Raw genomic sequence first — 21753 nt, forward strand, 5'->3', positions numbered from 1 at the left:
CCTAATAAGCACTATGTATGACTTTCTTGTGTATCTCTTGGAAGCTTCAAGTAGTATAAAATTAATCTCTGGAATATCCTGCAGAGACCATTTTATACCAATTTTGAAATCTTTATAGTGGTTGCCAATTTGTTTCCATTTAATATAAGATTTTACTATTCTGGAAGCCCTAAATGGCTTTTTCCTAAGACCCCTGATAGAAAACCTCCTCTTAGGAGATTGGGAAGACCCTTCCTATGACAGCCATTGCTTTCTCTATGGTTGCCCTGTGGTTGTGGAACTCATTTCTCAAGATCATACGGTGATTGCCATCCACACAGACCTTTGAGAACTTTTAAAACACTCTTTCAATCGGCCTACAAAGAAAAGAAAAAAAATAGATCTTATAAACAGGGAATAGCAATGCGACACAGCGTTCATGAATGCCAGGACATCTGTAATCCACCAATAATGCCTGCACTGCTTCCCAATTCATTTAAATTTGGTGTAGACAAAGGATAATCATATTACATTATACAAGACTTGGATAGTTTGGGGGTGTGTGTGGGTGAGGGGTGCAAGTTACTCTAAATTCCCCATGGCTGTTTTTTTAAAATTGTGCTCAGGAGAAGCTTTTACTGGGATAAGTAAAAGATCCCAGCTAATTCCAGAAAAATATTAATTAATCCTATAAAAATTTCTCTTAAATTGGGAGGATTTGGTGTGACTATGGATATATTTTTGTGGTTTTCTTGGAAGGGATGAACCATTGTTTTCATTCAGAGTGGGTTTTTTTTTCAAATCTCCAAGTCTAACCTGGTGTTCCCTGGGGGTGTACTCTCAAACTATTTACTAGGCTCAATCCTACTTAGCTTCCAAGCTCTGACAAGGTCAGCCAGCCAGCCTATAGATAATCTTTTAAATACAGGAAGATCTCATGTGAGTATTGCAAATTTAGTTAAGCACAGATATGCTAGGCATTTGTGCATTTTTTTTTCTTAGTACAAATATCCCACTGACCCTGGAAACTGATAGCAATCTGTGAGACATTGATAGTAACTGAAGGTGTAAATGCAAAGTTTCTCTCCAGTGCTGCAGCATTCAATTATTCCAGCACTGCATGGAGTGTTTCTGAAATTTATGACTCATCATTTGCTTAGCAAGCATCCATTTTTCAGTGCTGAATAATCCAGTTACAATGCTAGTGTTCTTTATTTAAAAATATGTGATCCGCTAACAGTGCTTTCTGATTTTTCAAAATAAAAAAAAACTATATTTTTGCTGCTGCCGCTGCTGCTAGAACAAAAAATTGTAATCAGAAATACAAATGCACATTCTTTCTTCAATAGTGTGATAGACCATGTTCTATACAAGAGCTGTTTAAAATTAGCTGTACATCAAGCCAGATCAGCCTTGCTGTAAGGAAAAGATGGGGATTGCCAGTCCATACATTGCATCCCCACTTTTAAATTGAAATCATCATATGCTGCACTAGCATGCCACAAGGAAGAAAACTAGGGTAGGGGCCGTCACAAACAGAAATACGAAACAGTTTTTACTCATAAGGAGGGGGTGTGGAAAAGGATAAAAGCTAAGTGTTGCCATGGCAATTTTTGCGTGAAGGCACTTGTTTAAATCTATTTGATTCCAACCCTTCTTGTCTCTCTTTTGAAATGGTGTTCTCAAAATTTCCCTCATGCCACAGCTCTTCAGTGAATAATCCCTGCATAAAATGAAGATGAAGGCTGTAATGTTATCTCCTCTGTTAACACTTACTGAAAATGAGAGCTTCAGAGGAAGCTGGCATTCCTATTGCTTTTTTCTTTAAGGCTCACAGATGGCCTTGCTCTCAAGAAATCAGAACTGGGAGGGGCTTCTGATTTCATTTAACCCAACTTCCCCCACTGAAAAAAATTCCACTGCTACAAGATTCTTGACTGGGGGCCTCCAGTCTCTACTTTGAAATTTCTATAAAAATAAGATATTTTTTAATCTGTATCCTGGGTACCCAAAGCATAATTTATAACCTGATTAAATATCTCAATTCCATGCATGAAAAAAAGATACAATCATTTAATGTAAAGATATATGAAATCTTAGAAATACAATATAAACTCTCCTTTTTCTGTTGGGTTTAAGCCTGCTTCCTTATCATTATGCTCTATAGTAAATAGAATTAGCTCATCATTATTTCATTTTCAGAGAAGAGCAAATTATTATTCATTGGGCATGCTCCAGAGGTGGTATTCAACCGGTTCTGACCGGTTTTAGTGAACTGGTAGCAGAAATTTTGAGTAGTTCGGAGAACCGGCAAATACCACCTCTGACTGGCCCTGCCCCCCGATCTATTGGCTGCCTCCCGAATCCCAGCTGATTGAGTCCCAGCTGATCGGATGGGACTTCTTTTGTTGTCCTGCACAGGAACAGAGCTGAAAAGCAGGTTAGTGGAGTGGGGAGGGAATTGAGATTTTACAGTATCCTTCCCCTGGAGTGGGGTGGGAATGGAGATTTTGCAGTATCCGTCCCCTGACATGCCCACCAAGCCATTCCATGCCCACCAAGCCATGCCCACAGAATCGGCAGTAAAAAAAAATTGATTTCACCACTGGCATGCTCCTATAACATGTTAGATATAAATGCCTAACACACATTGACCATGGCATGGCAGGGGTTAACATCCATCCACCAGACCCTTCCCTTGATCCCTCCTTACCTTAGCTCCGCCTCCCAGGTATAAAAGGTGTTGTCCAGAGGTCCCAAGTTTACTCCAGATGATTACCTGTAATAGTAAACATGATATAAATAAAGATACCTGTAATCAAACTTACCTCGTGTTGGAGTCATTGGGTTAGATCCTTGGAAACCTATAACATAACATACTTAACTAGTTCAGGGTTACTATATTGTGGGAAAACTAACAGTAGGTCAAGCGACCCAATCAACCATTCTCAGGAGTTTTGGTTTAACCCAAAATAGTCTTAGTAATACATAGGGAATGCAATCCTACATCTACTAAGTCATTTGTGTGATGGAAACATCTCTTTACATTTTTCTTTCATTCAGTCATATCCAATTCACAGAGACGGCCTGAACAGGTTCCTGCACTTTTCTTGGCAAGGTTTTTCAGAAGTGGTTAGCCATTGCCTTCTTCCCAGGTGATTGGCTCAAGGTCATTCAACTGGCTTTTTGCCTGAGGTAGGACTAGAACTCGTGGTCTCCTGGTTTCTAAAGTGGTATCTTAACCACTACACCAAACTAGATCAGTTTGAAAACTTAAAAACCAATTAAAATCACATTTGCAACATTATTGTTTATTTTAGCACTAGAGATATTCACTAGGGACAAAAGACAGGATGATAGAAATATAGGAGTACAAGTGAAAAAGGAGACATATAAATGAAGAACATTTGCAGATGATCTAATAGTAGAAAATTTCCTGGAAGGAATAGAAATACTAATGGATCTGGATAAATTAAAAGAGTTTGGTGAGTTAGCTGCATTTAAAATTAAAAAAAAAAATTAGAAAGGTTAACTGCAGATGAAGCCAAAACAAAAAGATAAAAATCGGCTTTCAAATTGAGAAGAAGGTAAAATATTTAGGTATTACTAATATGCTGTAATATGAATTGTATGTTGTACCAGCATAATTATGTTAAAGTGTGGAATGAAATTAAGAAAAATATCTTAAACAGGGAAAAGTTAAAATTCTCATTGCTTGGTAGAATATTAGTGATAAAAATAAATGTACTATCTAGAATGGTGTTTTTATTCCAGACAATATCAATATTGAAATTATGTAGCTTTTAAACAATGGCAAAAAGACTTATCAAGGTTTATATGGCAGGAGTAAATAGAGAATAAAATAAGTTTTTACAAAATGCAAAAGAATGAGGATTAGTGTTATCCGGTCTTAAATTGTATTTTACTGCATATTTTTTAGTATGGATGAAGGAGTGAATATTGATAGGAAATAAAAGAATGTTGGAGTTGGAAGATTACAATTTCAGATTTGGATGACATAGTTTCCTATGGTGTGACACACTGAAGGTGAGTATAATTTTTTTTATCTGAGAACTATTTTATTAAGAATATGGCATAAATCTAAATCTAAATACAACATAAGGGGGAAATTAAGATGAAGAGAACAATTAGGTACAGAAGGATATTCTTTTTTAAAAAAAGTTTTATTGTTTTATTACTACACATTATGACAAAAACATAACATATAAAATATAAATATATCCTCTTTTTAAGAAGTGTTTCTTTGTGGTCTGCTATCCACTGTGACTTCCCCCCCCCCGCCGCCATCTCTCTCATATTGTTTCATTTTCTTCATTGCCATCTTTTTGATTGATTACAATCAAGAAGGATATTCTTTTCAGTGTTTTATTCTTTTCAATATTTTTTGATGAAATAGAGATTTAGCACACACAAAAGGACAATAGGAATTGAGAAGAAAACAGAATTTGAAGTAGAGCCATGTACAAATGACAATCAAAGCTAAAAATATATAAATTATTAAGATTTGAAACAAGATGAACAGGTTAAGGACTGTATGGCAAAATGGGCTGCAAATTTTGGTTATAATATAACTATAGGTATATGAGTGAAAATATGGGAAAATAAATTGATAAGCCAGGTAGTTACTGAGGGTGGAGGCAATGGCATTGTGACACCACTATGAAAGGTTGCCCTTATGTTGTGATGCCACAATGTACCATATGTTTCATTATGGTTAGGAATGGATGTTTATTCATATAGACATTTAAAGGTTAAAACCAGCACTTTGAATTACACCTGGAAACCAATTAGAAGCCACAGAAGTCCCTGTAACACAAGTTTAATGGCTGTCTCACCCACCAGCATGTGTGTGGCTTTGTTTTGTATTAATTACAGTTCCTGAATAGTCATTAAAGGCAGCCCAAAACACATTCCAGTGAGCAAGTTGTGGGTGCTGAAATGGTTGCAATAAGGGGACTTGTTCATTTATAAAACAGATGCCATATTGAAGCTCTTTTCCCATTACACATTTAAGCCAATGAGTCACTAATAGAGTCAGAAGTGGCAGCATATTATTATACTAACTGAATAAAAAGTCACCACCTTGGGAATATAAAGTCTCATCCACTTTCTCTTCAATGTGCCTGCAGTGAGTTCTTTTGAATTTAATCAAGGAAATAAATCTTTGCAATCTACCTATCTATCTATATATTAACTGAAGCATTTCGCACAAAATGTTAAAATGTCTCTGCAAATAAAATCATAGTCTCTTGATATATTAAAAACTAGCATATTTGTTTTGACCTATGCCTTAAAAACCAATTACTAAGTGAGAAATAGTTATTCTCACGGTTCTGAGCCTAGCCAGTAAGAAACGAGGTCACACCATTTGTTGGTAGAGCAATTCCCCTTTACTGGTCTCTCGACTTGGCACGTTTCCAAATTTGGAAACTAGCCAGCATTACCGGCTTCTGCCTGCCAGCTGATTATGAGGGCTAGGCAAGGATTGCTCCAGGATTGCTCCAGCAAAGGAGCTCCAGGTTTGCTGAAGCAAGCAAAGACTCTTCGGGCGCTGCTGCTTTACTTTACCGGGGCCAACACCCGACACCCAGCAGTGCACCCCATGCGACCCTCTTCCCCCTCGCTTGTGGCAACTCTGAAATGGCGCGCAGGGGCATAGCTGCGATGTTGCCATCTCAGATGTTGACAGGTATGCTACAAAAAGGCAACTCAGTGTCCTCCTGTTACTAGGACAATGCATATACAGAGAAAAGTGAAACTGGGATTCACCTTACGGGCACAGTCCAGGAACTCTTTTTGAAATCTCTCCATCCATATCTTAATAAAGACGAGATTCCTAATAACAGTAGCAGCTGTTTTAGTCCTTAGACCTGGTTTTCCCTCTGTTATGAAACCCAAGCAAATCCATTCTCTCAGAAGTCTGAAGATGAAAGACTAATTCCAGTTCAACCTGTTTACTGTTTTCTAATTAACCATGACTCACTGATTGCAGCAACGTTAATATCAACCACACCTCTTGAACTGAAATGTATGGACTGAAATATCAATATCTTTCATAAATGCAGGTTCTGATGCATATATTTTACTGAATCTTGCATCAATGGAAAAATATCAGGGGTATAAAATTATTACTCCATTTCACCTGTGTGAGAATCAGTTTATCAACTGTCAAGCTTTCTGTTCCCATATCTAAGGTCCAATATGCCCTATACATATTGATGGGGTTAATAGTCAAGCATCAGTTCCCACATAAAGTCTCATATTGACAGCTCTAGCTTTATTTTAAACTAAATGCTTTCAGTTCTTTTTATATGTATGTACATTTCTGTCAAGATATACTTACTAAAAAAGAGGATGTGAAAACAAGAAAAGTTTATTTTAAAAAATGAAAGAACTCCTAAATATTGTAGCATTTTAATGTCCTGTTCATACTAAGATATACACCACCACCTCTCTAGGTAATTTTGCCATTAGGTACTTCAGCCCTATGACCAGGGGTGAAATCCAGCAGGTTCTTACAGGTTCTGGAGAACCGGTAGTGGAAATTTTGAGCAGTTTGGAGAACCGACAAATACCACCTCTGGCTGGTCCCAGAATGGGGTGGGAATGGAGATTTTGCAATATCCTTCTCCCAGGAGTGGGGAGGGAATGGGGATTTTGCAGTATCCTTCCCGTGGAGTGGGGTGGGAATGGAGATTTTGCAGTATCCTTCTCCTGACACGCTCACCAAGCCACACCCACCAAGCCACACCACGCCCACCAAGCCACGCCCACAGAACCGGTAGTAAAAAAAATTGGATTTCACCACTGCCTATGACATAGGGTTTTGGGCTACAATAAAAAACTGGTAGTACTCCTCTGAGTTTGGTAATAAAGGGAATAACTAAAGTCTACTTGACTCATGTAACAGAGATTTGGAGGAGAGACGGAGATGGGCTGATATCTATCTTCCCAGCATCTAGCCTATGCTCTCTAATTTATACCCTAACCCTAACCCTAGCCCACCAATTAGGAGAGAGTATTTTCCCGCTCCAACAGAGGACCAGAATGAGAACTTCAACTGATAACTATACACTATATACAATATGTAACACTGTTGGTTCTTCTTGATGTCTCAGTGGCTTTTAATACCATCAATCATAGTAGCCTTCTAGATTGCCTGATAGATCTGGGAACAGAAGGGATTGCAATAGTTCTATTCCTATCTCTCGGATGGATTTCAAGCAATGTTGCTTAGAGACGGTTTGCTCCTTGAAATGAAAATTATTTTCCTCTAGGCTCTAATTTGTCTCTCAATGCTTTTCAGTATTTTCATTAAACTTTAGGAGATTTGGATTTGGGGCTGCCAGTAGGGTGAGGACTTGACTACCAGTAATGGTATGATTTCCTTGAATGTCTACTTATAATTAGGAATAGGTTGATAAGGGAGAATGAGTTGGAACTAAATTCAGACAAAGGTAAGATTCTCTTCGTGAAAGATCATAGTTTCAAAGAGATAGTAGATCTGGCTTTCTGAATGGGATTATGTTCTTCTAAAATAATCAGTTTGGGGTACTTTTAGATCTGACTCTGCTTCTCTAGATTAAGGCAATATCAGGATTACCTTTGATAAACTTTAGTGAATAACCTAATTGCTTCCCTTTCAGGAAGAAAATACCCTTAAAACTGTAGTGTGTAACCTTCAAGTTTGATTACTCTAAGACACACTTCACGGGGCTGCTTTTGTGTGTTGTCAGGAAACTCAATTGGTGCAGAACTCAGCAATCAGACCAGTCACAGGCTGCATTATTTCTGTGCTACAAACACTGCAACCGCTGGTAATTTGTTTCTAGAAGGAACACAAAGCACTAGGTATTATCTTTAAAGTCCATGATAACTTGGCCTCAAAGTAGTTGAGAAGACACCCCTTTCTACGTTTCCATTACCTGCTTACTGAGAGAAGTTTTTATCTAATTAAAATAATAAACACCCCTTACATGATCATATTTTTCAAGCCTATAAAACTGTTCAAATCATCGCAACATGTGTGAGGCGATGTTTCCTTCTGCAAATCCCTGTAAATAAGAAAAAGAGTTATCAATGATATTTTACATTGATTTTAATTTCTGTGATTAACAGACTCACCTGAGACAATCATCTTCATTCTAAAAGGTGATGACAATACTTTGGGTGTTTGTATATTTAATTTTACACTTTTTCAGCGTTGCTCTTCTTTCCAATTCAGCCCAGAGCAGTTTACAAAAGAGCAATAAAAACATCCTTAAAAAGAATAATCAAAGTAAAACAACAATGTTTAGAAACAAGAAATACAAAAATTAAATTAAAAGGTCCAAATGAAATTTAAAAAGGAAAAAAAATGACAAGATTACTACAGGAAATGTAACAGACACAAAAGAGCTGAAACAAAACAAAATAATCATTTTTTTGGTCCTATGAGCTTCCTATAGTACTGGTTTCCCTCTGTTTTATTAACTGGAATATATTGCTGAATAAAATTGACATGCATGACATTTTTAATAAACATTTTCTCAACTTGTCTGAGTCTGGGGGAGTTCCCAATTGTACTGTAACCAATTGTTCTATAAGAACCACCTGTCATTTCCAATCCCTGATCTACAATTGAATGCCCCAGGGCTATTTGCCTGCCTTTAAAAATCAGGCCCCCAATTACATGGGAACCATCTACCTATTGTGTATGTCTATTTCAACGACATTATTTTGGTTTTGAGGCTTTTAATTTCCTCTCTGCATCAGGTAAGCAAATATGGGGAAATCTTTCTGAATAACTTCCTTTGCCTTCATAATTATAGCTGAAGAATGAGGAAAACAAACTAAGTGATTAACATAACTATTCTGTTTGAGGTTGGCCACAGCAAGAAATGAACTACTCAGCCCTCTGTGTATCATAAGCTATCTAAAACTATTTCCTGCGGTAAGGAGCCCTTTGTTGTTTTTTAAGAGATTAAGTGGTTGAAGGGCTCTCCCAAAATCAGTCTTGCTACTCACGGTGGGAAGTCAAAAGAGTAGGGGATTGTTTTGAATCTGGGACCATTGTTATTATTAGACTTTTATCCCTTCTTATACTGTATATACCTAATGTTGTATGGCAGGAATTGGCAAGTATATCTCCCAGCACAAAATCAACTGATGAACTGCAACAAAAGGAAGTTATAAATCAACAACATCTGGAGAAGGAGAGGTTTCCCACCTCATTAAAGGGGGATTTTCCTTCCTTTCTTCCATTGTATTTCAAACTGTTATCAAAACAAAACAAGATTTCACTAAAATAACCCTTCACTAAAATAAGTCTTTGCACAAAGTTATTAGGGCATTAAAGCCTCTTATTCAAGCGGCCACAAGTATATCCTCTAGATCTCTCTAAGCAAACCCCTTCTTTGTGTCTCATGAGAACTCAGCCAAAGGGCAACCTGTCAAAGTTGACTTTAATACACTGAATTTGAATTGAATTTCAGCCATCTGAGTAGCTATTCCTCAGTTTTGGAACTCTAATTGAGCAGGGCCTACCTTTCCGCTAGGCAAAGTAAGAAATATATTGAAAAGTTTCCATGTTAAGTTAGCCTTCTTATGATGGAATGGAGGTATTATGTTCACTGGCAGCAAAACATCTTCAGCCTGCTCTTGTTTCAAACATGGCATGTCTTTATTATGAACATGATCATTTAGAAGCAAAGAGTTCATTTATGCAATAGTGATTTCTGTTAAGTATTTCTAAGGATCTAGTCCAATAACTCCAGCACAAGGTTGAGTTTGAATCAATACTTGTTTATTAACACATGTTACTTATCTCTTGCAGATACACTTCTGGAATGCAACATGGACTCCTGGACAAAACCTTATATACCTGGAAGGCGGGGTCAAGGTGAGGAGGGGTCATGGGAAGTGCTGGGTAGGTTGGGTGGTATTAACCCTTGCCCTGCCATGGGCACACAATGTTGGGCATTTACATGTAACAAATCCCCCTCTAAATGCCTAACGGTTGGGGTAGTGTGTGCGTGTTGTATATGTACACCCAATTTCGAAGTTAGGTAAGCGTGCTGTTTATTTTGTAAGGGTTTTGTTAAGATGTCAGCAATCTGCTCGACAGTCTCACAGTGTACAGCTTTGATGAACCCAATGTTTGTTAACTGCCTGACATGTTTGTGTTTGATGTCTATGTGCCTTGACCTTTGGCCCACAGCGTCTGTCGTAGAAATGTCTATGGCTGCTTTATTGTCTTCATGCACAATGATCGGATAAGTTGGTTCAGTCCAGATGTTAGAAAGCAGGTCATCAAACCACGTCAAGTTATTGGCTGCCTTTGATAGGCAGATGTACTCTGCTTCTGCTGTGAATGTGGCCACCAGATTTTGTTTTCCGGTGTACCAGTGTACCGGGCAGTTGTTAATGAAGAATACGTAGCCTGAGGTGCTTTTTCTGCTCTTTGTGTCGCCTGCCCAGTCAGCATCCGCGTAGCATGTTAATAGTGGTTCCTTGGAGTTCACCGGCTCTAAACACAGGCAGGCATCTATGCTGGGAGGAATAGGCTCAGGCTCAACCCATCCAAGACCGAATGGCTGTGGTTTCCGACATCCCGATATAGTCAGTTGACGCCATCGCTGACTATTGGGGGCAAATCGCTTGCCCCCACGGAGAGGGCTCGCAACTTGGGTGTCCTCCTGGATTCACAGCTGTCTTTAGAAGAGCACTTGACGGCCATGACCGGGAGGATTTTTCATCAGGTTCGCCTGATTCGCCAGTTGTGTCCCTTTCTGGATCGGGACTCCCTACACACAGTCACTCATGCCCTCATCACCTCCCGCCTGGACTATTGTAATGCTCTCTACATGGGGCTCCCCTTGAGGAGCACGCGGAGGCTCCAACTGGTGCAGAGTGCGGCCGCGCGGGTGGTTATGGGAGCAACATGGCGCTCCTGTGTAACACCTCTCCTGCGCGAGCTGCACTGGCTCCCGGTGGTCTTCCGTGTGCGCTTCAAGGTTTTGGTTACCACCTTTAAAGCGCTCCATGGCTTAGGACCTGGTTATTTACGAGACCGCTTACTACCACAAATAGCCTCCCACCGGCCGGTACGCTTTCATAGAGAGGGGTTCCTCCGGGTGCCGTCAGCCAAGCAGTGTTGACTGGTGGCCCCCAGGGGGAGGGCTTTCTCTGTGGGGGCACCTACTATCTGGAACGAGCTCCCCCCGGAGATACAGAGGATTCCGGATCTGCGCACCTTCCGCCGTGCTCTTAAGACCCTCTTATTCCAGCAAGCCGGCCTGGCCTAATTTTTCTCCCCTTTCTTTTAAATTTTAAATTGAAATTTTAATTTGTTTTAAATTTATTGGGATTTTAATTGTCGTGGGCTAAATCATTTAATTTGGTTTTAAATTGTTCTTAACTTTTGTATTTCTGTATTTTATCCTGTGCCTGTTCACCGCCCTGAGTCCTTCGGGAGTAGGGTGGTATACAAATTTAATAAAACTAAACTAAAACTAAACTAAACTGTATTTAAGGTATCTGAGTATATGCTTCGCCCCCTCCCAGTGATATTTTCTTGGTTCGCTGACGTGCCTGGACAAGAGGTTGACTGCTAGAAGGATATCAGGCCTTGTCCAGTTGGCTATGTATAGTAGGGACCCGATGACTGACGTATATAGTGTGTTGTCGTTGAATGGTTCGCCTTCTTCGTTCATGTGTTTCAGGAAGTCAGTCTGCATGGGTGTCTCACAAGGTTTGGCATCCTTCATGTTGCATTTGTGTAAGAGTCCTAATATTTTTTCTTTCTGGGAGATTCTGAATCCTTTTTGTGTCTTGTTGATTTGGACCCCTAGGTACTTGTTCACTTTCCGTAGTGTTTTCAGTGCGAAATGTTTCCCAAGTTTCTCTGCAAATTCGTCGCATTTCCGTTTGTGTTGGCCAAAGTATAAAATATCATCTACGTAAACGAGCACGTATTCAATGGAAGTGCATTCTCTCTTGATGAAGAAGCAGAGGTCAGCAGAAGTGGCTGCGTAGCCCATATTCTTGAGGATTTTCACTAGACATTCATACCACCTCTTTCCAGACTGCTTCAGTCCATACAGACTTTTGTTTAATAGCCAAGTATCTCCCTTTTGCGTATTTTTCCCAGGGGGTGCTTTGACAAAGATTTCCTTGTCTAATTCTGCATGTAGATAGGCTGTCTGCACATCAAATTGGTAAACTTCGAGGCCTAGTATGGATGCTATTACTAGGGCGCTCTTGACGCTTTCAGCCCTAACAGTGAGTGAGTATGTATCCGTATAGTCCTCAGGGTATTTCTGTGCAAACCCCTGTGCTACGAGTCTAGCCTTATATAGGGTCTTGTTGTCTTCAAGTTCTTTAATTTTCAAGCCCCACTTTGTTCCAATGAGTGTTTTGTTTGCTGGGGCCTTAGATGGGGTGTATACATTTAGTTCTCTCAAGCTGGCCATCTCTTTCTCCATGGCTTGTTCCCACCTAATCCTCTCTTCCTGTGGCAACCTGAGTACCTCTTCATATGAGTTGGGTGTTATCTTGGTTGTGTGTATGGATAGTACGTAATCTTCAAGTCTTTTTGGGATCTTATTTCTGTTTTGCCTTATGGGTCTACTGGGTTGTGTTTCTGTGTCGTGCATGTACCTGGTTTCCTTTTGTGTGAGTGAGTCTACTTTTATGATTGGGTGGTCTTCTTTCCATTCTTTGGTAGTTATCCTTGGAGCTTGGGTTTGTGTTTTTCGCGTGCCTTGGTTTCTGCTGTGTCTTGTTTGCCCTCATCCCTTATGTCATTTGTAATTTCCTGCCTGGGGAGTACTTCGTTGAGGTGTATCTTGGACCAGTTTGTGTTTTCATGGAATACTGCTGTTCTAGATATGACAAATCTGTTGTTTTTGTCAATGAATCTGTACCCTTCTGTTCCAGATTCATACCCCATGAACCTTAGTCTCCTTGACACCTTGTCTCCCTTACGTCTCAATTGTTTCGGAATATGCACATCTGCAGTAACCCCAAATATGTGCAGGTGTGCTATCTGGGGTTTCCTGTTGTACATAACCTCGTAAGGTGTTTTGCCCACTACACTAGACCACAGTCTGTTCAGGGTGTAGTTGGAGTATGTGAGTGCCTCTGCCCAGAAAGATTGTCCTAGCCCTGCATCTTCTAGCACGCACCTCACCATGGTCTGCAGAATACAGTTTTTTCGTTCTGACACTCCGTTCTGGAATGCGGAGAACGGCGAAGAAGTAAAATGTAATATCTCCTGTTTCTTTAACCAATTCGAAAATTCCCTTGACAAGAACTCAGACCCCCTGTCCGTCATTATCTGTTTTATCTTTGTGTTGTGTTGTGTTTCTACCCTTTTATAAAATTCCTTAAAGTTTTGAAACGCTTCACTTTTGTGGTTGAGTGTATATACATACCCATAACGACTGAAGTTGTCCACTATTGTTAAAAAGAATCTCTTTTTGTATTTTATAGAGGGCTTCATGGGGCCCACCAAATCCATATGTACTAATTGGAAAACTGAATTGGTGGTGCGTGTGGCCTTTTTAGGTCTAGATTTGGTTTTAAGTTTAGAACACTTAGACATAGAACACTCTAGGTAATTTTTACAACTCTTTACTTGTAAACCATTTGAACAATCGGTCATTTTTTGGATGACTGAAAAGCTGGCATGACCCAACTTCCTGTGGAGCAAGTGAGCACAGTTATCGTGAATGGGCTTTCCAATGGACAATTTCTCCTTGTGTGTTGCATCGTGAGGGTGTTTGTCTTTGGTGGTGTCATCTGTCTCGTCCCCCTCTATCTCCTCATGAGTATCTACCTTGTTCCCCTTATTTCCTATGTTAGTGTTGGTGTTTGGCTGACAATCCCTTTCAGGTTGGAGGTATGTTAGTCCTCCATCGATGACTATCTTACCAATGTCTTTCCCATCTTTAGTCATATAGGCCTTTCCCCCTCTGAATGTAGTCTCTATGCCCATGTCTTTGCTAAGTTTGAGTGTAGCCAATATATTGTGTGGTATTTCGGGTATGAGTAATACCCCCTCTAATTTGCCTATCCCTTTTATGTGCGTGTTTCCCTCTCCTGTCACTAGCACTTCATTCTGATTAGCTACCTTGATGTGGTGGTTCCTTTTTGTGAATGAAGTGAGGATTTTCCTGTCATGAGTAGTGTGGTTGGTGGCTCCAGAATCTAGGAGCCATGCATTCCCTTCTCCTGATTGCATGTGTGTGTTCTGATGTTCCCTAATGCCATACAGCGATCCAGGTTGGCTATCCCTGGAGCTGTCTCTGTATCCCCTCCTGTCCCTTGGATTGGGGGAGTCCCTACGTCTGTATCGTTTGTCGGGTGAGTGCCTGTCTGAGAACCCTTGTCTTCGGCCTTGTCTGTCTCTGCGCTGAGTGTAGTCCCTGTCCCTTGACTTTCTAGGGCAGTCCCTCTTATAATGGCTCCTGGAGCCACAGGTGAAGCACTCGGGGGTGTTGTAACCCCTGGTTTGAAATTCGACTCTCTTTACTGGTCTGCTCTCTTTGCGACTCATGGCGCGGTCCCTCCTTAAGCTGTCTTCAGCTATCAACCTGTTTGTAAGTGTTTCTAGTGTGAGATGTTCGATGTTGAGGCTATCTAGTTGCACTATAAAGTTGTCCCAACTAGAGTCTAGGGAGTTAATGATTATGCTTTTCTTTTATTTTTTTGTAAATATTTTTTATTTATTTTTTCAAATTTAAACATAAAAACATAACTTTCAAGAGCAAAAATCTCGATCCGGTCATAGATGGTTACCACGCTTACATTCCTTTCACAAGCTCAATTCACAATTTCCATTACATCTTTTATAAATAAACAAAAAAGAAAAAAAAAGAAGATAAAAAAGAAATTCAAAACTTAAGAAAAAAACAATTTTATCTCAAATTTCACATTTTCATCTATATAAATCCATTATATCTATCCAAAATTAGTTTCAAATTCACTTTCACTCATTTTTACATCTGCATAACAATTCTAAACGTATCTTTATTCTTCTTTACCTTATATCTTATACAAGTCATATCAAAATAATTTTTACAATATTCTAACCTCTTATTAAGTGTTTACCTTACAATTTTATCACCATTTATTCTTAGTTTCAATTCAATACCACTCCATTTTTATTATATTTTATAAAACAACATTTTCTCTAATTTTAATCCTTTGACCCTTATCCTCAAATCAGTTTACCTTAGGTTTTTTTTTTCCTCCCAGTTTACATATTATACAGATTTCTCTCAAAGGCATATTTTATTTAATCCATTTTCTAATATATTTTCCACTATATTTCCCTCTAATATTTAAGTATCTTCCAGCTTATTCTATTTGATTAATTCTCAGCTTGATCCCCTCCAAAACACCAACTATTTAGTTGATTTTAGAATAGTTCCTCAATCTCCTCCAACTCTCCTCCTATTTGTTTGACTGTTTCCAGCATTTTGTGGGCTGATTTCCAGCATAGTCTCCTCCTTAACTCCCTCCATTGTTTGGCTGATTTCCAGCATAGTCTCCTCCAACTCTCCTCCTATTTGTTTGGCTGTTTCCAGCATTTTGAATTAATTTCCAACGTATTTCCACCGAGTCTCAAACTCTTATCTAGTTGGTATCCATCCCACACATTTTAACTGTAATATAATTATCTGTTTTATATCATTTTTCCATCCTGCTCTTTCAATTTAAATCTCAGTATATGTCATAATAGTCATCATTTCCAACTTGTATTACCTTAATTCAATCACTAGCATCTGTGTATCTTGTATTTTGTTCAATCAATCCTTATTCATCAGTTTAACATTTGTTTGCAAGTTAATATTAAAATGTATTACATCAAACAGTACATTTTTTATTATTTTTATCCCCTTGATATCATCCACTATTTTAATAGCCACCTCTTGTTTTCTATTTTTATTATTTCACAACCCTTCCTGTTTTTATCCAAAAATCATATATACCTAGGCTTTTAAACTTTATCATATATACATAGGCTTTTAAACTTTACATTTCAGTTAGTCACATTTAAATTTATCCACTTTAATTCTTCCTTTTCTTCCTTTTCCTCTCTGTCCAAAGTGCTCTATTTCAAGGTTCATCAGTTCAAAGTAAAGAATTTCTGAATGTCCCTTTAAAACTTTTAAAATGTCTGATCCAAGCGTAGTGCATCAGCTTCCTGTCTTTGTTAACTACGCCACACCTACTTTTGTCAGTCTCCATTGTTAAAATCCAAAATGTTCTTTCTTTCTTCTTTCTTCTTTCTTAAAATCATCTGGGACAGAGTAGGAATCTCCAAAATCCTTATATCCAATATTAATTTCAAGTAATCCAAGGTAAAAAGCCAATTAACATGTTTCTTTTCCACCCAGAAAGGGAAATCTCTTTAATCCACTTCTCTGTTTAATCACTGGAGACTCCATGGCTATTTCTCTATCTTCATTAGCTTCATTTTCTTTTAGAGGCATTAATTCTCAGGAATATCCATTTCTCCTCTCCACTCCAGTTAAAGGCACAGTCAAATTTCAGAAATTTATTAATACCAAATCATCCAGTTTAAGTTTACTGCAACAAAATCCAATTTGGGTCTTTTACCCATTTTTTTTCCCTTTTCAATCTTTAAGCCCCGCAGTCCAACAGCCGCTTTTAATTTTGGGGTCTTATTTTCCAATAATTCCAAATAGGTACATTATTGCCTGGGTTGGTGTCACTCACCCGGCTTCTTGATTTTTGCTCTTTCTTCATCTTCTTCCTCCAGCACAATCCTTGTTCCTGGTTGCCGCAGTTTCAGGGCAGCCACCATGGCTGCCGTCCTCCTGCCGCCGGCGTGAAGGAGAAGCCTCCGGCCCCGAGGAACCCGCCTGTTCCTCTTGGCCACCCAAGGTGTTCCTTCTTGTCCCCCTGTCCCTACAAGACAGGGGAGGTCCGCAGACCTATTGGCGGCAGCTTAGCAGAGGGGATTTGGCAGGGCTCAGCGGAGCTCGCCATTTCCCCGTCTGTGTCCCACTGACGCCAACCGGAAGTCATGATTATGCTTTTCATGCTTTCTTCGGAGATTACTTCTCCTCTCTGTATTAATTCAGCCCTGGTAGCATTTAAATTTAGGACATGCTCACCCATGGGGGTCCCTATTTTGTGCTTGGCTGAATGGAACTCCCTAGATATCCTTGTGGTTGTGGCTACACTCTTGCTATAAAACAGATTGAATATTTTTTGCAGTATTTCTGCTACAGTCAATGGTGACCCAGGCTAGGGTAGATGCTAGGTGAGATGCTTGCAATCAATATGTAATAAGCCCTGTGGTGCAAGCAATCTGTATCAAAAGTCCAAGGTTTTCTTGGTGGGTCATTAATTAAGAACAATAAATTTTCCCTTAAGAAAACAATCTGGAGCTGATGATTCCACTCTAAAAGATTAGTCCCATCTAGCTTTAGTTTGGAAAGTCACCTGGCAAAGTCATTGAGTTGTGTGGTAAGTTACTCACAGTCTGGTGCTGTCCATGGTTTTGCAGGTGAGGGAACTCACAATATGGCATGGGAATGGTAGATGCTATTCTGTACTGAATTATCTCTATGTTCTGACTTATCTCTATGTTCCTCCCTTCTCTTCCTGCAGGTGGCATCTGGGCATGTGCGAGGCCCATTTCGCGCTGGAGGCCGTCCAGAGAGGAGCTCATGGCTGCAGTTCTCAGGCCTAGGCCTAGGCCTGCTGGTGGAGCACTTGACTCACCCCTGGTGGTCTGGATGCATCGTTGGACCCTGGAAGTCGCTCCTGGGCTGTGTAATCCCCGGCGAAGAATGGCTGGAGGCTCGGGATCGAAGCGGTCGTAAGTCGAGGACTTTCGAGGATCGGTGGTGCAGCGGCGGCAGCGATGGCTGGTCCTGATCCGGATGTGCTAGCTCCTGGTCTGTTGGAAAAGCCTGGCGGAGGTCGCGGAGCAGGTAAGTAGCTGGTGCATCTTTCTTCTCTTGGATCCCTCGTAGTTAGTGAGGCGGGTGGTGAGTTCGAGTCTTGCCTTTGTTCTGCACCATAGGCAGTCGGGGTTTCTTGGTCGTCGTGGAAGCACGTTGCCCCCTTTTGTAGTGATAGGGTTGGTGTCTCGTAGCCGGTGGTCATTCTGGTGCCTTCTTGGCCCTCGAGGTTTTCCTTGCGGCTTGCGGCTGGTGCGGGAGGCTTGAATGCGGAGCCAAAGGCTGCCGCTAGAGTCTCTATTGCTTTCTCTATCTTGAGCTCACTAGGCAAGTTCTGATTTACTTGGATTTGTCTATTGCAGTTGTTTTCTGGATGCTCTCCATTTGTTTTGGGGTCTTGGTGGTTTTGCGCCATTCGGTTTAAATCCCGGCTTCCCATTGGTTGCTGGCCATTCCAAGATAGCCGCCGGGAAAAGGGCGCAAAAATGGATTCGGTTACCTCGGAGTCGTCCGACTGGGCTGGCCTGTCTCTTACCGGTGCTGTATTTCCTTGGATCATCTCTGGGGCCTCGATCGCTGCTCCATGTTTCTCAAGAAGGCTCTGGAGGTCCGCGATGAGGTTTCCTTCGTTGCTGCACGACTCTATCAGCTTCAGGATGGACAGTCTGAGCTCGCTCCTCTCTTGTGGCGTTTCTTTTTCAGGTTCGGTTGTTCTCTCTTGTAGCCTCTCATCGTTGGGTAGTGGGTTCAGGTTGATGCCCTGCTGCCTCTCTGTCATTGCATCTCTCGCTGCAGCACCCCTGGGTGTTAGTTGTGCAGCCATCTGTCTGGTGAAAGGTCTTGCATTTTCCTTGTTCTTCTTTCCAGAACAAGCAGTTGATCCATTCATTTTTCAGAGTTATGGGCTTAAACCATCCTCTGCTACCAATCTGTTAAGTGTTTCTAAGGATCTAGCCCAATAACTCCAGCACAAGGTTGAGTTTGAATCAATACTTGTTTATTAACACATGTTACTTATCTCTTGCAGATACACTTCTGGAATGCAACATGGACTCCTGGACAAAACCTTATATACCTGGAAGGCGGGGTCAAGGTGAGGAGGGGTCAAGGGAAGTGCTGGGTAGGTTGGGTGGTATTAACCCTTGCCCTGCCATGGGCACACAATGTTGGGCATTTACATGTAACAATTTCAGTACTTTGTTATAATTTAAGAAAGATTGTATAGGCAGTATTAAATATGCAGTAGTAATGCCGTTTTATAAAAATTGGCTTCTCCATTAGAAACAATAGAAACAGTAGGCAGCAAAAGCCATGTAAAGGAAGACATATATTTTATGCTTAGAAAAACATATGTTTTCTAGCTCTGGATAAAGAGACATTCATTTAACTATAAATAAGGAGGCATCTGTTTTCACTTTAAGTAAGGGAACTCCATTGCTATATATTATCATTTTTTGATAATAACTCAAGCATTCTGTTCCATTGATCCATTGACTGGTTAAATCTCTCAACTACAAAACTTTACAAAAAAGGGAGATGGGGAGCAGTTCTTTGCAACTGACTTTCCAAAGCTACTTGACAGCTTTGTGTGAATAAATATATGTTCTTTGACCTCCACTGATTGTCTGGTGATTTTTACTCAGTTCCCAGCTTGGGAAATGAACAAGAGAAAAATAAATTTTGATCCTCCTGACAGTACATTTTATATAATTTTGTACATTAAAAATACTGATATTATCTTATGGAGCTTCAACTTTGCCATTTTTTTTTCAGGTAAGACTGGCACTGGGGACAGTGAAGCGACAGGCACAAATGTAACTGCAGTTGAGAGGCAAAAAAGCTTCAGTTCTTAAATTCACAGTCAACATACCCTCAGTTAAGGCACAGAAATGCTATTTTTAAAAACAAGAAACATTCCTGTAAAGTAAGCTCATTACAACGCATTTTTATGCTAGTTAGACATGGAATTTTTAATTATGTAAAACTAAACTTTTGAATCCTATAGCTGTTTTTTAAAACAAGCTCTGCTGGGGGTATGAATGGGAGAAAACCAGATACAGTATATTCTTCTCCATTACCCATCTTCCCTGTAGCTAAAGCATTGCATTCTGTAAGATAAAGATAGTCTTTTGTGACTAATTCAGGTGGGCTTGCTCATGTCGGCACAGAATTTAGATAATATAAGCAATTGACAAGATGTGTGCTGATTTGTCTGGAAGAAAAGTAGGATTGCTTGCATTTTGTCAAATATACCTTTATATAGGAAGGTGTGTCAATGCTTTACAGTATACCATTTAGTTTGCCTTTTATCCCTTGCTCAGGGATAAAGCTGGCAAATAAGAGCATGCGTTATACACTTCTAATACATCTTCTAATCAGTCAAGGTGCTATGTTGGAGGTGCGAGCCCCCTTTTTTTGGACAGGTTGCCTAAATGATCATATGGAACTCAAGCATATCTGAAAAACTACTCTACATTAGTTGCTGTTCTATAATGTGAGCAGCAAGCAAGTGTCCTAATTAACGTTTGTTAAAAATTCCAAGGAGTACTGACATGAAACAGATTGGTGGAAACTAAATAGTCCTTTGAAAATCTGCACATGCTGCAAGTCAACCACTCTAATTAAAATTCAAACGCCAAAGGAGCTATTCCGAATTACTCAGGTTTAAACAAGGTTGCACAGTTCCACTTCTCTGCAAAAGGATCTCTAATATGCAAGCATTTCAAAACACAGAGTAAACTGCATATTTTGAATTTTCTGTATAGGACTGGTAGGCTTTCTTAAAGACAAAAGTGTAAAATGAATCTTAAGAAAACATAGTATGCAGCTATTAGGGATAGATGATAATCACACTTGCAGAAGTTGAGAAGTTGGGATAATTGTGTGCCAGAATTTATTCAAGTCCCATATACTACAGTATTAAGACACGAGGTAATGGAGTTTTGTTCCTTTAGAATCAGTAATAGTTTGGGGGATTGGAGGGGTTCCTTTTGGACTCTCCATTAGCATTTTGAGAAATGTAGAGGTGAAGATTTGGGGGTGCATATTTGAGTGACTGCAGTGGTGGGATTCAAGTAATTTAACAACTGGTTCTCTGCCCTAATGATTTCTTCCAATAATCAGTTTGCCAAACTGCTCAGAAAGTTAACAAATGGTTCTCCCGAAGTGGTGCGATCCGGCTGAATCCCACCACTGAGTGACCAAGAAGTGGAAACAGTAGCAGTGTGAAAACACCTCAAGCTCACTCCATTAGCAACAATGTCTGGCCCCTCTATGTCCTCCCTGGATAGGCCACAGGGACTGAAAAGTAGAAGTGTGAAACACATGGGAAAGGTTATAATATCCTGTCGTCCTGGCCAGATGAGGTTTTGGTTAAGCCTCCACTAACACAATAAATGGTGAGTGCTTGTGAAAAGATTAATATGAAAACTGCTTGGCTACGCACATAGCAATAATGACCATGGGAGCTGTTAGACAGGCAGCCAAAATCAATGTTACATTTCGTTGTGAGAATTGGTCCTCAAGGCCTACCGCTCATATGCTGCCAACTGCCAGAAGCATTTACAATCTCTACTTTAAATCCAGGGTTTTTTCCAGCTCCTCTTTGGGGCTGACCCCAGCAGACTTTTCTGTTTGGCTTGAATGAGAGTTTGGCAAAATTGACTGATGCAAAGCTGAGCTGTCCTCTGGAAATAGGAAACCTACCACATGCGTGTGGAGGAGGGAGCTCTGCTCTCTGATGATTCATCCCAAGAGTTTCATGCTTCTAATGTCTACATCAGAAGAGAATGAGTGGAAAATGGCAATTATCCTTATGCTTTTTGACTGA

General features: G+C 40.0%; 2 long non-coding RNA genes across 2 annotated transcripts in view; one reads left to right on the forward strand and one right to left on the reverse strand.

The window, feature by feature from the left end:
- Positions 1-321: 321 nt before the first annotated feature.
- The window catches only part of LOC117673757 (uncharacterized), a 36045-nt gene continuing 14613 nt past the window's right edge, over positions 322-21753 (reverse strand). The window contains exons 3-5 of the long non-coding RNA XR_009621541.2: positions 8125-8259; positions 2693-2758; positions 322-356 (exon numbers count right to left, since the gene is read on the reverse strand). This is a non-coding gene — a long non-coding RNA (uncharacterized LOC117673757). The remainder of the gene's footprint in view (positions 357-2692; positions 2759-8124; positions 8260-21753) is intronic.
- On the forward strand, positions 3920-20063 carry LOC117673762 (uncharacterized). Its single transcript, XR_004593563.3, has 5 exons — positions 3920-4026; positions 9815-9880; positions 17629-17954; positions 18952-19017; positions 19698-20063. It is a non-coding gene; the product is annotated as an uncharacterized LOC117673762 (long non-coding RNA).

This window comes from Pantherophis guttatus, chromosome 1 (assembly GCF_059756535.1).
Source record: "Pantherophis guttatus breed Tessera chromosome 1, ASM5975653v1, whole genome shotgun sequence".
NCBI lineage: Eukaryota > Metazoa > Chordata > Lepidosauria > Squamata > Colubridae > Pantherophis > Pantherophis guttatus.